The 14,834-nt window shown below is 37.6% G+C and overlaps 1 pseudogene; it reads left to right on the top strand.

The window, feature by feature from the left end:
- The first annotated feature begins 4,219 nt into the window (after positions 1-4,219).
- LOC126495339 (actin, cytoplasmic 1-like) lies at positions 4,220-5,396 on the top strand (annotated as a pseudogene).
- The last annotated feature ends 9,438 nt before the right edge of the window (positions 5,397-14,834 follow it).

Below are 14,834 nucleotides of genomic sequence, written 5' to 3' on the forward strand. Positions count from 1 at the left end.
TCTGTTTCCTGGCTCCTGCCAGGGGCCAAGATCCCTCTCACCCCTCAGACGGGTCTTCAGGAAAAGAACCAGGTTCCCTGTTTGCCAGGGACCTCGCCAACCAAAGGCCTACCTCTTTGATTTAATTGTCCTGGGGCGATCTGCTCTTGGTGTTGCTCTGGTCCCTGACGCCTGCGTTGTCTGCCACTGTGTCAGTTCCCTCCGTCCACGGTGCTGCGCCAGCTATGTTGCCCGCCGTGCGCGTCCGGTTCAGGCCGCCGCTGCTGCCGTGCGCGTCCGGTTCCACTCTGTAATTTTTTTTACTGTCCAGGAACATTTTTGATTTGCATCTTTAAATTGCAAAGCACTTAAGAATCTAAGCTATGACATCAGAGCTGCTTGTGCCTCTGAGCTGCAGAGCTATGGGCTGCTCTGGATATTGGCTCCACCTCTCTCCAATTTCAAAATGGAGGACATACCATTTTCTACTAGCTCTGGGGCCACAGGATAGGAGCCACACTCAGCACTTTAACTCTGAGACTGAGCGTGAGGCACAGAAACTCTTTTCATCCAAGTTACACAGACAACTGCACAGCCTGGAAACATCTTTTTGTATGGCGGCAGAAATCCACCATGCTCTCCTGCCTGCCTAAGCCTGATCCCACAGTCTGCCCAGGCGGGAAGCGCTGAGCCATTTGCATGGTCTCAGAGTACTTTCTGATTCCGAGCTGGAACACAATCATCCAGTCCCATAAAAGCCATTGAAATGCTTTAAGGCCAGAGTTTGCACTGGCGGCACAGCCCCAGGAAGTCACCTTTTAAAATGACACGGCTTTTTTTTCTGCCGCTATTGCTGAAACAGGAAATCTCTCTATGGCACATCCTAGCAAACAGCAAAAAGCTGTGTTAAAATCTGCTTTTTCTGTGTTTAAAATTAAGCTCTCTCAGGTTTTACATGGAGTTTGTTACCACTCTTTAGTGATAGGAGCTGCGGGCTGCATTCCTGCTGCCCAGCTCCCAGCTGCCTGGTTAGCTTATGCCCTGAAATAACAACACACAAATTGTATTCATTATCTCCAGTCCCTTATTGGCTAAATATGACATATTGATCTAACCCATTTCTAATATCTGTATTGCCACTTGACTGTGGCTTACCAGCGTGAGTCTAACCACCATCCGTCTTGGGTAGGAGAAGCATGCTGACTGCCTCACTGCCTTCTTCCTCCCAGAATTCTGTTCTGTCTTTCCCACCTACCTATGTTCTGACCTATCAGCCAAGCAGTTTTCTTTATTAATTAACCAATGAAAGCAACAGATAGATAGAAAACCCACCTACATCATTTGCCCCTGGAAGATGAGGATGGGATTATTCAAAGTAGGATAAAGGACAAATTTCTGAGATGAAGTCTTCAACAGTTCTACATCAGTTCTGTAAAGCAATGTACATCATCAGTAGCACATCCTAAATCCCTAACACAGTAGGAGGCATCCTGTATCTATGACACTAATAAAATACATTCTACTTTCCAAGGGTTATTTTTCTGTGTTATCATTTATTTAGCTTTCAAATATGTTTCTATTTCAGATAATGCTACTATGAAGCTTATGGCTATGGAACTATTTCAGATAATAACTGTAGAAGAAAAGATGGAATGAGGAAAAGCTTTGCTTTGTAATTCCACATGTAATCAACAAGTCTGGTAATGATTATGAATGGATATTAAAACCCCTGGTGCAAAGTATATTAAGAAACAGAAGAGCCACATGCTCTCAAATTATTACCACACAGATTACATCCTTATTGTAAAAAGGGAAAAATATCTTATAGCAGAGACATCTAGCACAAAAAACATAAAACAAGTACACAAACTTTGGATCACCAACAAAGACTTAAACTGATAATGTGTGCTCTTTATAGAATGCAATTAGAAAGTTACAACAATATCTGTAGTTTTCTATTACTTAACATGAATTATAAAGGAACAATCTGACACACACGGTCTGATTGTTTTAAAAATGTCATCTTGACAAAAGACAAAAGGCTAAGAAAGCTGTTTTTGATCAAATGAAACTAAAGTGGTATAACCTTTAAACACAAGAAATGAATTGTCAGTGGATTCTAGACTAAAAAAAAACAGGTTAGAAATTAAAATTATACCTCAGATATTTCTTTGTAATATTAAGAATCTCTGATGAAATACTGGCATTGTGCTTATTTAAGAAATGTCCTTTGTTCTCAGAATATAGATACTATATATACAGAGGATGATATATGCTATCTGAAACTTTATGTAAGATGGCACACACAAAAAAAACCACAGACAATTACCATCTATGAGAAATGAGAGAGAATAGAATGAAAATTTCTCAAAGCTTTTTTGGGTAAATTTAAGCACAAATATATTTCTTTAACTTTTCTGCAAGCATTGAATTAGTAGAACTGAAATTTAACTTATACAGACAAAAAAGTACTTGTACTAGCCTAGCCATTCTGTGGTAACTAACTATAAAGGTGACAAAATATATGGAGTAATTTTTTTAAGGTAGTGCCCCCAAATTGCCCAGGATTCCAACCACTGGTAGAAAAGAAAAACAGAAAGTAACTGTGATGGTTAGAATATTTAATTTTTTTGTTGTTGTTATTTTATGTGTGTGGGTGCCTGCAGAGGTCAGAAAAGGACAACAGATCCTTTGGAACTGGAGTTACAGATTACTGTGTGTGACTGGGAATCAAACTTGGGTCCTCTGAAAGAGCAGCCAGTGCTCTTAAACACTGGGCCATCTCTCCAGTCCTACATTGAAAAGTCTTAATTGTCAGTTTGAAACAACCTACATTCACCTGGGAAAAGAATCTCGGTGAAAGGTTATCTAGATGAGCTTGTCTTGTGCTCATGCCTGTAGGTGACTGTCTTGATTGTCTTCCTGAAGCTGCAAGGCACCATTCCCTGCTGTAGGGCCCTAGACTGTACACAAGCAGAGAAAGTGTGCTGACGACTAAGAATGCCTGCATTTCCCTATGCTCTTGAATGTGGATATGATGCCACTAGTTTCTTTATACACTTGATGCTCTGACTTCTCCACAATGATGGACTATAACCTGGAATTGTGAGCCAAAATAAAACCTTTTTCTATTCAGTTGGTTGCCTAAGTATTTTGTCACAGCAACAGAAATATGACAGTCACCCAATTATTCACCTGGTCTTCCTGCAAGGTTCTTTTTTCAGATAGTGTCATGCAAAGGAAGAATGAAGATCTTGGTACTACCTTGAAGCTATAGAATTGAAAGTTATATATTGTGCAGCTAGTATGTATTTATAAAAGAAAAATAACAAATGAGAAATATGCAGAAAAACTAAAGTTTAGGAGTATCCTTATGTCTTTTAGTTGGTTAATAAATTAGATCTGTACAAGAGATCTAATTTTCCTCTTGTAAAAACTATTGAGGATCTATGAAAATTGTGGGGATACGGATACAAGTTTGAAAACACTAGTAATTCAACTTCTCACAAGTTAGACAAAAGAGAAAGCACTGAATAGCACTGATATTAAAATAAGACTTGAAAAAGGACACACCTAAGTTAAATGACTGCTTCAACTCTAGAATAATCACTCATACCCACCCTAGACTTAATGAAACACAAAAATCAGTCTCAAGTAAATCAACTGAATGTACAGTGAAACTGATTTAATAAACCTTAAAAATATAGCTAACTGCATAAATCTAAAAATATGCCATTTATAAAGGTAGGAGTTCATGAAATATATTAAAATTGAAAATGAAATAAGATTATTAATGGATGAGAGTATACCATTTCTGATGTGTAATGTGTATTTTTAAAATATAAGGCAAGTGAAGAAACATGAAAATATGACCCCAAATTGAATCACAATAAATTAAAGCTCAGGGTCAGAAATTGGGGTTCAACCTGAAGATCTGAAAAGTAAACCAGCCATGCACTGGTTCTTACCTCAGCCTCAATCTGAAATGGCAATCCTGCCTCCAGGAATCTCAGAACAAGACTGCATCTGAGAGCTATATTGACCTGTTTTATATTCCTCTCTAGGACTGGGATTAAAGGTCTGCGCCACTGGGATTAAAGGCATGCACCACTCAATTTCTATGGCAACTAGGGTGGCTACTGGGATTAAAAATGTGTGTCAGGTCCAGTCCGCGCCCACCCGCGAGCACAAGCCTTTCGCAGCTCTTTCCTCGCCGCTCCACACCTGCCACCAGTTCGCCATGGATGACGATATCACTGTATGTGTTGTCAACAACAGCTCTGGCATGTGCAAAGCCGGCTTCAGGGGCATGATGCTCCCCGGGCCATCTTCCCCTCCATCGTGGGCTTCCCTAGGCACCAGGGCGTCATGGTGGGCATGGGCCAGGACTCCTACCTGGGCAACGAGGCCCAGAGCAAGAGAGGCATTCTGACCCTGAAGTACCCTATTGAACACGGCATTGTCACCAACTGGGACGACATGGAGAAGAACTGGCACCACACCTTCCACAACGAGCTGTGTGTGGCCTCTGAGGAGCACCCTGTTCTGCTCACCGAGGCCCCCCTGAACCCCAAGGCCATCCGTGAAAAGATGACCCAGATCATGTTCGAGACCTTCAACAACCCAGCCATGTTCGTAGACATTCAGGCCGTGTTGTCCCTGTATGCCTCTGGTCGTACCACTGGCATTGTGATGGACTCTAGAGATGGGGTCACCCACACTGTGCCCATCTATGAGGGCTATGCTTTCTCTCGTGCCATCCTGTGTCTGGACCTGGATAGCCGGGACCTGACAGACTACCTCACAAAGATTCTGACCGAGCGTGGCTACAGCTTCAACACCACAGCCGAGAGGGAAGTTGTGTGATCGAGCATGGATACAGCTTCACAACCATAGCTGAGAGGGAAATTGTGTGTGACATCAAAGAGAAGCTGTGCTATGTTGCCCTGGACTTCGAGCAAGAGATGGCCACTGCTGCGTCCTCTTCCTCCCTGGAGAAGAGCTATGAACTGCCTGATGGCCAGGTCGTCACTATTGGCAACGCCAGTTCCGTGCCCCTGAGGCTCTCTTCCAGCCTTCCTTCCTGGGTACGGAATCTTCTGGCATCCATGAAACTACATTCAGTTTCATCATGAAGTGTGACTTTGACATCCGCAAAGAACTCTATGACAACACAGTGCTGTCTGGTGGCACCACCATGTACCCAGGCATTGCTGACCGGATGCAGAAGGAGATCACTACTCTGGCTCCCAACATCATGAAAATCAAGATCATTGTTCCTCCCAAGCACAGACGGTGGCTCCATCTTGGCCTCCCTGTCCACCTTCCAGCAGATGTGGATCAGCAAGCAGGAGTACGATGAGTCCAGCCCCTCCATTGGGCACCGCAAATGCTTCTAGGCAGACTGTGACTGAGCTGCGTTTAAATCCTTTCTTTGACAAAACCTAACTTGCGCAGAAAAAAAAAAAAAAAAAAAAAAAACATGAGACATCATTGGCATGGCTTTATTTGTTTTTGTTTTTGTTTTTTTTTGTTGTTGTTGTTGTTTTTTAATTTTTAAAAAAATTGTTTTGTTTTGGCGCTTTTGATTCAAGATTTAAAACCTGGAACGGTGAAGGCAACAGCAGTCGATTTGAGCAAGTATCCCCCAATGTGGCTGAGGACTTTCATTGTACATTTTTTTTTTCTTTTCTTTACCTTTTTAAATAGTCATTCCAAGTATCCATGAGATATGGCTACAAGAAGTCCCTCACCCTCCCAAAAGCCACTCCCATTCTGTAGGGGAGGATGGCTGAGTCCACTCACTGAGTCCACACCGGGGGAGGATGACAGCATTGCTTCTGTGTAAATTATGTACTGCAATTTTTTTTTAAATCTTCCGCCTTAATACTTTTTTTTCTTTATTTTTTGATGGTCAGCTATCGTGACCCTTCTTTTTTTTTTTGTCCCCCCAACTTGATGTATGAAGGCTTTGGTCTCCCTGGGTGTGGGTTGAGGTCTTGAGGCAGCCAGGCCTTGCCTGTACACTGACTTGAGACTGGTTTAATAAAAGTGCACACTTTACAAACAAACAAACAACAACAACAACAACAAAAAAAGATGTGTGTCACTGTAGCTATTGAAAATAAAGGTGCATGTCACTGTGGCTACTGGGATTAAAGGTGTGTGTTACCATAATCTGGTCTGTAAGGCTAACCAGTGGGACTGTTTTTACTCTCAGATCTACAAGCAGTCTTTAGTTAGTAAAATACATTTGAAATTCTACTACACCAAATCAATAGCAAAACCAAAAACTTAGTCAATAAAAGTGATCAAGAAATGGGTACATATTAGGACTAACAGAACATCCATTAAAAGAAATATAATAAATGACTTAACGGATTTGAAAAAAAAAATGTGGACATTGTGGGAAATCAAATGGGTAAATCTCAGCAGAGAAAAGAAATGACAAAAATCTGACCAAATATTTAGAAATGAAATGCAGAAAACATAACCAGAATAAAAAAATCAATACATGTGCTTAATAGCACATTCAATAGTAACAAAATAAATTGTCAATAAACAGCAAATTAAACCTGTAAATTTAGGTGTAGAAAGGAGAAATACAGTAAAATATTGTCTCAGTAGCCTGAGTGAAAATGTAAAGTAGTAAAATATGTATAAAATGTTTTCTAGAATGAGAGGACAAAGAATAGGACAGAAATAACATTTTTGAGAAACAGTGTTCCAAATTTTCCAACTATTATAAGCAGTATAAATTGATAGGTTCAAGAAACTCAATAAATATCAATAAGAATAAGTACAAAAAACCCACACTTAAAGACACCAAGAGAAAAAAATGCTTAAAATTATATATACAGAAAAAAAATATATTACAAACCAAAGAATAACAAAAATATTGGTTTTCTTATCATAACAAAACCACACAAACCATAAAACAGCTAATATCTTTATACATAAAAATGTATTGGTTTAGAATTTGATATGCAAAAAAAATTCCTCAAAAGGAAAGGCATGCTTTAAAATGGACGAAGTGGACTTATAGAATCTGAAACATAAGAAATGAAAGAGACCAGCTGCAAAATTCAAAACTACAAAATGTAGTAACTAGATTCACAGTAGATATAGAACTATGAAACAGAAAGAAAAAGGTGTACCATGCAAACTCAATCTCAGCAAAGTTGGAATGGAAATAAAGACATCAGAAAAAAATTACATTTCACAGAGCACTGATGTGGTGGTTTGAATGAGAAATGCCTCCAGAGGTTCTAGTGTTGGAACATGGATTACAATTGGTACCACTGTTTGAGGAGGAGAGTGCAGCCTTGCTTGCAGAAGTATGAGTTCATATCCTTGCTCCACTCCCTGATTACTATTTCTACTTTGTTTACAGATCAAGTTGTGATCTCTCTTTCTCAGACTACCTGCTGCTGTATCTACCCCACCATTACAGACTCTCCCTCTAGATGTTCAAGCCAAAAATATTGTTTCTTTTATAAATTGCCTTAGTCATGGTATTTCAGTTTCTATAAATGCAGATGATATTTTTGCTGTTTAAAAGCCACCCAATTTATGACAATTTGTTACAGAAGTCCAGATAAATTAAGACAATAGCCAACAATACCCCATAAACATTCTTTCAATGTGCATTTGACACATTTATTACCTTAGACCATATTCTGGTTTTCAAGAAATCATTAATATAAAATAATTGAAATAATATAAAATATTTCCCTTATGGCTGAGAAAATGACAGTAAATTACTTGCTGTACAAACATGAGGATCCGAGATCCCCCATGTAGAAAGCCAGATGCATTCTTGTAATTCCAGTTCTGGATAGGCAGTGGCAGCTAGATCACTAGGCCTTTCCTGCCAGCCAATCTAGCATTATTGGTGCACTCCAGGTTTAGTGAGAAATTCTGTCTCAAAAAATAAAGGGAGAAGGGGCTGGAGAGATGGCTCAGTGGTTGAGAGCATTGCCTGCTCTTCCAAAGGTCCTGAGTTCAATTCCCGGCAACCACATGGTGGCTCACAACCATCTGTAAAGAGGTCTGGTGCCCTCTTCTGGCTGCAGACATGCACACAGACAAAATAGTGTATACCTAATAAATAAATAAATAAATAAATAAATATTAAAAAAAATAAAGGGAGAATAAATGAGGAAGACACCTGATGTCAACTTCTGGTCACAATATATACATGAGTATACATGGACACAAATATGCGAATACATACATGTGAACCTATACACATATAAATAGAATGCATTGTTTGACAATAGTAAAATTCACATTAAAAAGAAAATATAAAGGTGTCATTTAAACTTCAATTCTGTAACAAAACATTTCAAAGAAGATGAATTAATCTTACCTCATAGTTGAAAAGGTTACAATTAGTCCCTGGTCAGTTAGATTAACTGTTTCTGGGCTTACAGTGAGGCAGAGCATCATGAAAGAAGGGAACTGTGTGTAATAACTGCTCATCTTACAGCAGCCAGGAAATCAGGGAAAATATACCTTATCCTAGTGTGCTTCTTCATTCTTACTGTTTAATTCCATCTGAGTTCCCAGCCCATTGAATACTACCAACCATACTCAAGAGGATTCTTCTGCTCTTAAATATTTCTAGTGATGTTCTCATAGACACTGTTTTACTATTTTCCTGTTGGAGGAAGAGAGCCACTAATTGGTTCCTGGCCGCCCAGCTAGCTTAGACCTGAAATAATTACACAGAACTTGTATTATTTAAATTACTACTTGACCCTTTAGCTCTAGGTTCTTACATATTAATTTAACCCATCTCCATTTAATCTGTGTATTGGCACATGGCTGTGGCTTACAAGCAAAGTTTAAGCCTATCTCTGGCAGCAGCTCCATGACGTCTCCCTGACTCTGCCTTCTTCTTCCCAGCATTCCATTTAATTTTCCCCACCTAGCTCTGTTCCCCTATAGCTCTGCTATAGGCCCAAAGCAGTTCCTTTATTTAATAACCAATAAAAGCAACACATAAACAAAAGGACCTCACACACCATTTCCCCTTTTCTGTTTAAACAAAAAGGACGGCTTTAATTTTAACATAGTAAAATTACATAAAATAAAACAGTTATAAAGGAAGAATTATAGTTACAATGTTTATATCTACTTTGTCCTTTATCATAATTAAGGAAATCTATAACTATAAATTCTTCAAATTCATCAAAGACTCCAGAAGGATATGATATTACCTAAGTAAACATTGTAAGCAACTTCCAAAACTCTAGAATTGACAGAGCCTTCTTGTTACCTAGACAATCACCCAAAGTTCTTCTGTATTGCTGGGGCAACCATCTTCAGGCTACAGGCCCATACATAGTAACCATCAGACTTTTCCATGAAGCAGGAAATTTCAAAGACAGTTCCACCTATAGTGGGAGTTTCTCAGTCATTTTCTTCTGTGTCCTGCAGAATGTCTGGAAGATCCTTTCATAAATAAGGAACCCTGAAGGGCCATCTCACTTTTAGGCAACTTCAGCAGTCATTTCTCTGTGGGTCTTACATGTCTAGTTCAGCAGTCCAGGCAGGAGCAGTTTCTTGCTCAAATGGCTAACCAACTCCATAAGGAGCCTCTTCAATGCCCATCTTCCTCTTGAAGTAGCTTGTGCTACCAGGAGCAGATGTGTCTCATTGTCATGAAAAGTCCTAAGTTATCAAAACATTTTAAATTCCATATTCTGAAGGTCTCTAGAAGATTTGAAGAATACCTATTTAAATGAAATATATCTTGATACATCTAGAAAATTTAACTAATATGACTATAAGCTTGACTATTATAGATGATTATTAACCTATATTTGTAATTATACATTACATTTTTTAAATAAACCACTTAATCACAACATCTTATCAAGAGCAGAAATATATACACATATAACAATATTTACCTTAAATTAATATCAATAAATCAAGATCTATACCAATGCAAATTATTCATATCTACATCATATTCCCCTTTAAATGTAAACAAACATTTATAGACAATATCTAGATATGTGTGTAGTTTCTCCAAACCGCTTCCTATTGTTTATTGGGCGAAGTGTTTTCTTTGTTGGGGTCTTCTCAGTCACCTTTCAGGATCTTGTTCTATCAAACCATATTGGCCTTGAAGCAATACACAGGTTCTCATCTTTTGTAAAACCATGAGAAGAAACTTTTTTCCAAAGGAACATATTCTTAGATCCATATTTTGAAATCAAGATACCTTTAAGAAAAAAATATATAGCCGGGTGATGGTGGCGCACGCCTTTAATCCCAGCACTCGGGAGGCAGAGGCAGGCGGATCTTTGTGAGTTGGAGACCAGCCTGGTCTACAGAGCTAGTGCCAGGACAGGCTCCAAAGCCACAGAGAAACCCTGTCTCGAAAAACCAATATATANNNNCTGACTCTGTGAATTTTCCATCTTTACGTGACTTATTTTTTATTTACTCCTTTAACCTATAACTATACCTTGGCTCTTTAAAGACTTTGTTTTATTTTTAAAAACCATTTACTTTTTTAATAACTGTCTATATACTTTTTCTTCTCTTTCCCAAGCCTACGTACATTTATCCAACACTGTGACCCATTAAGAGGTCTTTTATGTCTGAATCTGTCCTTTGTGTATCTGTAATTCTTTACTGTCCAGGAGCAGTTCTTAAAATGCTAAACACTTCTTAAAAACGAAATCTGTGGCATTAGTAAGGTATATATGATATTTTCTGCTTGTTTCTGCACAGTCTAAAGCTTAAGTTGCACCATTACTATGATATATATGGTACTTCCTGTTTGCTTGAACAGTCCAGCAAGGCAGAGCTATTTGTTGCCTCTGAGAGCCATGCTCTCAACCCCATTCTCAGGCACACAGTCAGTCCATGCTGCCATTAAGCAAGCTGCAGCAGTCTGCACACAAACCCCATCCAAATGCTCTGTCTTCCAGAACCAGAAGTCACACTGGCAGGGTAGCCCCGAACACTGGCATTTCAAAATGGTGCAGCTTTTCTATTGCCCAGTCAGGATAACCTCTCTTAAAGGAGCTGTGGCATGACATCAGCAAACAGCAAGAAGCTATGTTAAACTCTGTATTTTTGTGGCTAGAATTAATCTCTCTTGGATTTTTAAGTGAATTTTAGTTGGACACATGGGCACCAATTCGTTGGAGGGAGAGAGCCACTTGTTTGTTCCCAGCCTCCTGGCTAGCTTAGAACCTAAATCATCACACAGAAACTGTATTATTTAAATCATTGCTTGGCTCATTAGCTCTAGCTTCTCATTGGCTAACCCTTACATATTAATTTAACCCATCTCCATTAATCTGTGTATCATTACGTGGCTGTGGCTTACCAGCAAAGTTTTAGCATTTCTATTCTTGCAGTGGCTCCATGGTGTCTCTCTGACACTGCCTTCTTCCTTCCAGCATTCCGTTTAGTTTTCCCCACTTATCTCTGTTTCCCTATAGCTCTGCTATAGGCCCAAAGCAGTTCCTTTATTTTATTTATTTATTTTTTGGTTGATAACCAATAAAAGCAACACATAGATAGAAGGACCTTCCATAGTAATTTTCTACATACTTCCCAATCCAACATATTGGCAATTAAGATTAACCACCTCAATCTATACAAAGATGTCTGAAAAACACTCCTATGTGTTTAGATATAAAATTTTATAAAATAATTAATGAAAATATTGGATTATATTTCAACATGCATAATAATGAAAATTCAAAATATCAAAGCTTTCCATGTGCTTTTAGCCAGGTAAAGAAAAAAGATAATCCCTTTAAATACTAATTTTAGAAAATAATTTTAAAATCATTTATCTACCCAAACTCCTAAATAAGCTATAAGAGAACAAATTAAAGCTCCCTAAAATAGAAAAATCAATCATGATAAATTAAAAATGAATAAAACAGAAAAGTGACAAACAGTAGAGTAAAACAAAGAACAAAGGTTTTTTTTTTTTATAAAACTCAATAAAATTAATAAACTCTTGGTAGATTAAGGGAGGATGCATTCATAAATTGTCAAGAACAATTATAAAAGAGGAATGTTTTATAATATCCTCAGATGATAATAAGGATACAAGGACTGATTTTGTACAACTCCATGACAATAAAATTGATGATTGATATAATAGGAAAATTAGTTGAGTGACACAAATTATCAAAATTGGTCTAAGAATTTTTAAAATTGTACCATCTCTATACCTATTACATAAGTTGAAATTATAAATTAATATATTTAAGGCAGTTTTTACTGGTAAAATTTTCAAGACACATAAGTAACAAATACGGTATACAAATTCTGTCAGAAAATTGACACCATTTCTCATTTTATATTACAAAGCTGACTTGATTCTGCTGCCAATTAGACAGTAGTAAAAGGAAATCAAAACTGAATTTTATTTATAAACTATCATCATGAAATACCTGTAAACTGAATGTAGCAAGAAATAAAAATAATAAAACATTTGATCAAGTAGTGCTACCACGGTAATTCAAAGTTGAACAAACAGGAAGAAAAAATCAATTGATGGTACTTCACACACAACACGTCAATAGATTAAAAGCAAAAAGCCCAAGTTTCTTTTGATAGATAAAGAAGAAGCATAAAAAGCAAAAAGGACAAAGAAAAGACCTCAAGACCTCAAGATGCAATCACAGGAAAAACTCTTAGGCAACCTGGAAGAGACAACATAAAACATATAGCTAATATCTAACAATGTCAAATATTGACAGTTTTTTATAACTGGAAACAAGGCCCAGAAATCTGCCTGCATATATTGCTCATCCATATTTCACTGGTACTCTAAGCCAGAAAAGTCAGCCACTGACCACATAAAGCAAAAACTATCAAAGAATAAAGAGCTGAACTGCCTTGACTTGCAGTTATACAATTTTGCTCATAGAATATTCCATAAAAGTCTTCTAACACTAATAGATTGATTAATTTAGCAAGTTCACATGAGACTAATATGAGACCATATATGGAAAGCAATTATATTCAAATGCTAGCAAAAATTGTTTAAATTTAATTAAAAATTAATAATATTTACAGTTGGATCTAATAAAGATAAAATACTTAGAAATGAGCTTATTTAAATATGTCTGGGACATCTATATTAGAAGTTACAAAACATTGCTGAGAGGCACTAGAGGAGATCTAAATTACTAGAAGATGCATGATGTTTCTAGACCAAAATATCCAAGAGCATTTAGATTTTCGCCAATAACTGAACTGTATTTTTAATTAACATCTCATATAAAACAGTCATAGAAATCTTGCCAAATGGTAAGAAAGATTTATACTGTCTGAAGCCAGGCTATGATCTATAACTATCAAGATAGTGTGGTAGTGGGTTAAACACAGACAAATAGATCAATGCAAAAGAATAGAAGCCAGATTAGATCCATACTTGTACAGTCTATCGATACTTTACAAAGGTATGAAAGAAATTCTGGGGATAAGGAAAAGTTTTTTCAATAATTGGTGTTCAAATAACTAGATTTACTTATGAAAGCCATTGCTAATTCACACTACCCACAAGAACAAATTCTAGTTAAATTAGCAATCATCTGTGTATAAACATATGAGAATCTCCTCGCAATGGTGTGGCACATAAAGATTTGACATTAAATCATCAAAAAAATCTTTAACATCAAAAGGATATATTGGGATTTAACAAAATCAATCTTAACTGGCACAGTAGCACATTCATATAGCCCCAGTACTTAGGGAGACTGAGGCAGGAGTTTAGGTTTTGTTTAAGGTAAGCCTTGGCTACATAGTAAGTTCCAAGCTAGTCTGGGATAGAGAGTGAGAACTTCTCTCTCTCTGTCTCTCTCTGTCTCTCTCTGTCTCTCTCTCTGTCTGTCTGTCTGTCTCTCTCTCTATATATATATATATATACACATAAAACATATATATAAAGTTAGTCTCCTATGCGACGATGGCAATAAGAAGATGAATGCTCAAAACAGCCTCAAAAATCACAGAGATAATGAATCCCTAATAAAGGATCATATCCACTCCTTCAACTTTTTTTCAGATAATTATCTCAATGTACCAAGTGATCAAAATTTGTAGACACTTTACAGAGAATGGCAGCCAAATGACCAACAAGTACACGTTAAAGTGTTCAACATCATTAGTAATCAATCAATACAAATTAAGATGGTAAGATCATTATATAGTAGCCCAAATGGCTAGTGTTTGAAATACAGTCAATAAATATCAAATGTATTTCACTCTGTGAAAATTGGAGATCAATAGAAACAGGATCTGGGAAGTCAAACAAGGAAACCCCTCGGTGGCAGGTCTTTCTATATACTATTAGAAAAGTATTTCTTAGCAATGGCATTGAAGTCAATTAAACACTTCAAACCTTATTTTGTACTAAAATTTCATTTCAAATAATTCATCTGAAGAAACAGCATTTGCCCATAAGTGAAATACAAAAGCTCAGTTTGGGGGCTGGGGAGATGTTTCAGTGAATAAAGCGCTTACCTGGAAGTTATAAGCCCTGGAGCCTGGATCCCCAGAACCTATTTAAAATTTGAAATGGTCATGGCAGCCCTCCTGTAACTTCAGCACTCAGAAAGCAGAGAAAAGGAGTGTCTTGGCAAGGTTGGCTGGTTAGATTTCTATATCAACAAGCTCTGCCTTTACCTGAGAGACTCTGTCTTAATAAATTAGGTAGAGAATGATGGAGGGTTGCTTAATGTTGTCTTCTGGATATGGCACAGTTGTTGTACCTATGAACTCACTCAAGTCAATGGCTACCTGCCCAAAACCTGGACAGTACTGGGTCCGTCAGTATTCCACCATGGATGAAGGAGGAGCTC

This window comes from Alexandromys fortis, unplaced genomic scaffold (genome assembly GCF_014885135.2).
Source record: "Alexandromys fortis isolate MF-2015 unplaced genomic scaffold, M_Fortis_MF-2015_v1.1 scaffold_379, whole genome shotgun sequence".
Taxonomy (NCBI): domain Eukaryota; kingdom Metazoa; phylum Chordata; class Mammalia; order Rodentia; family Cricetidae; genus Alexandromys; species Alexandromys fortis.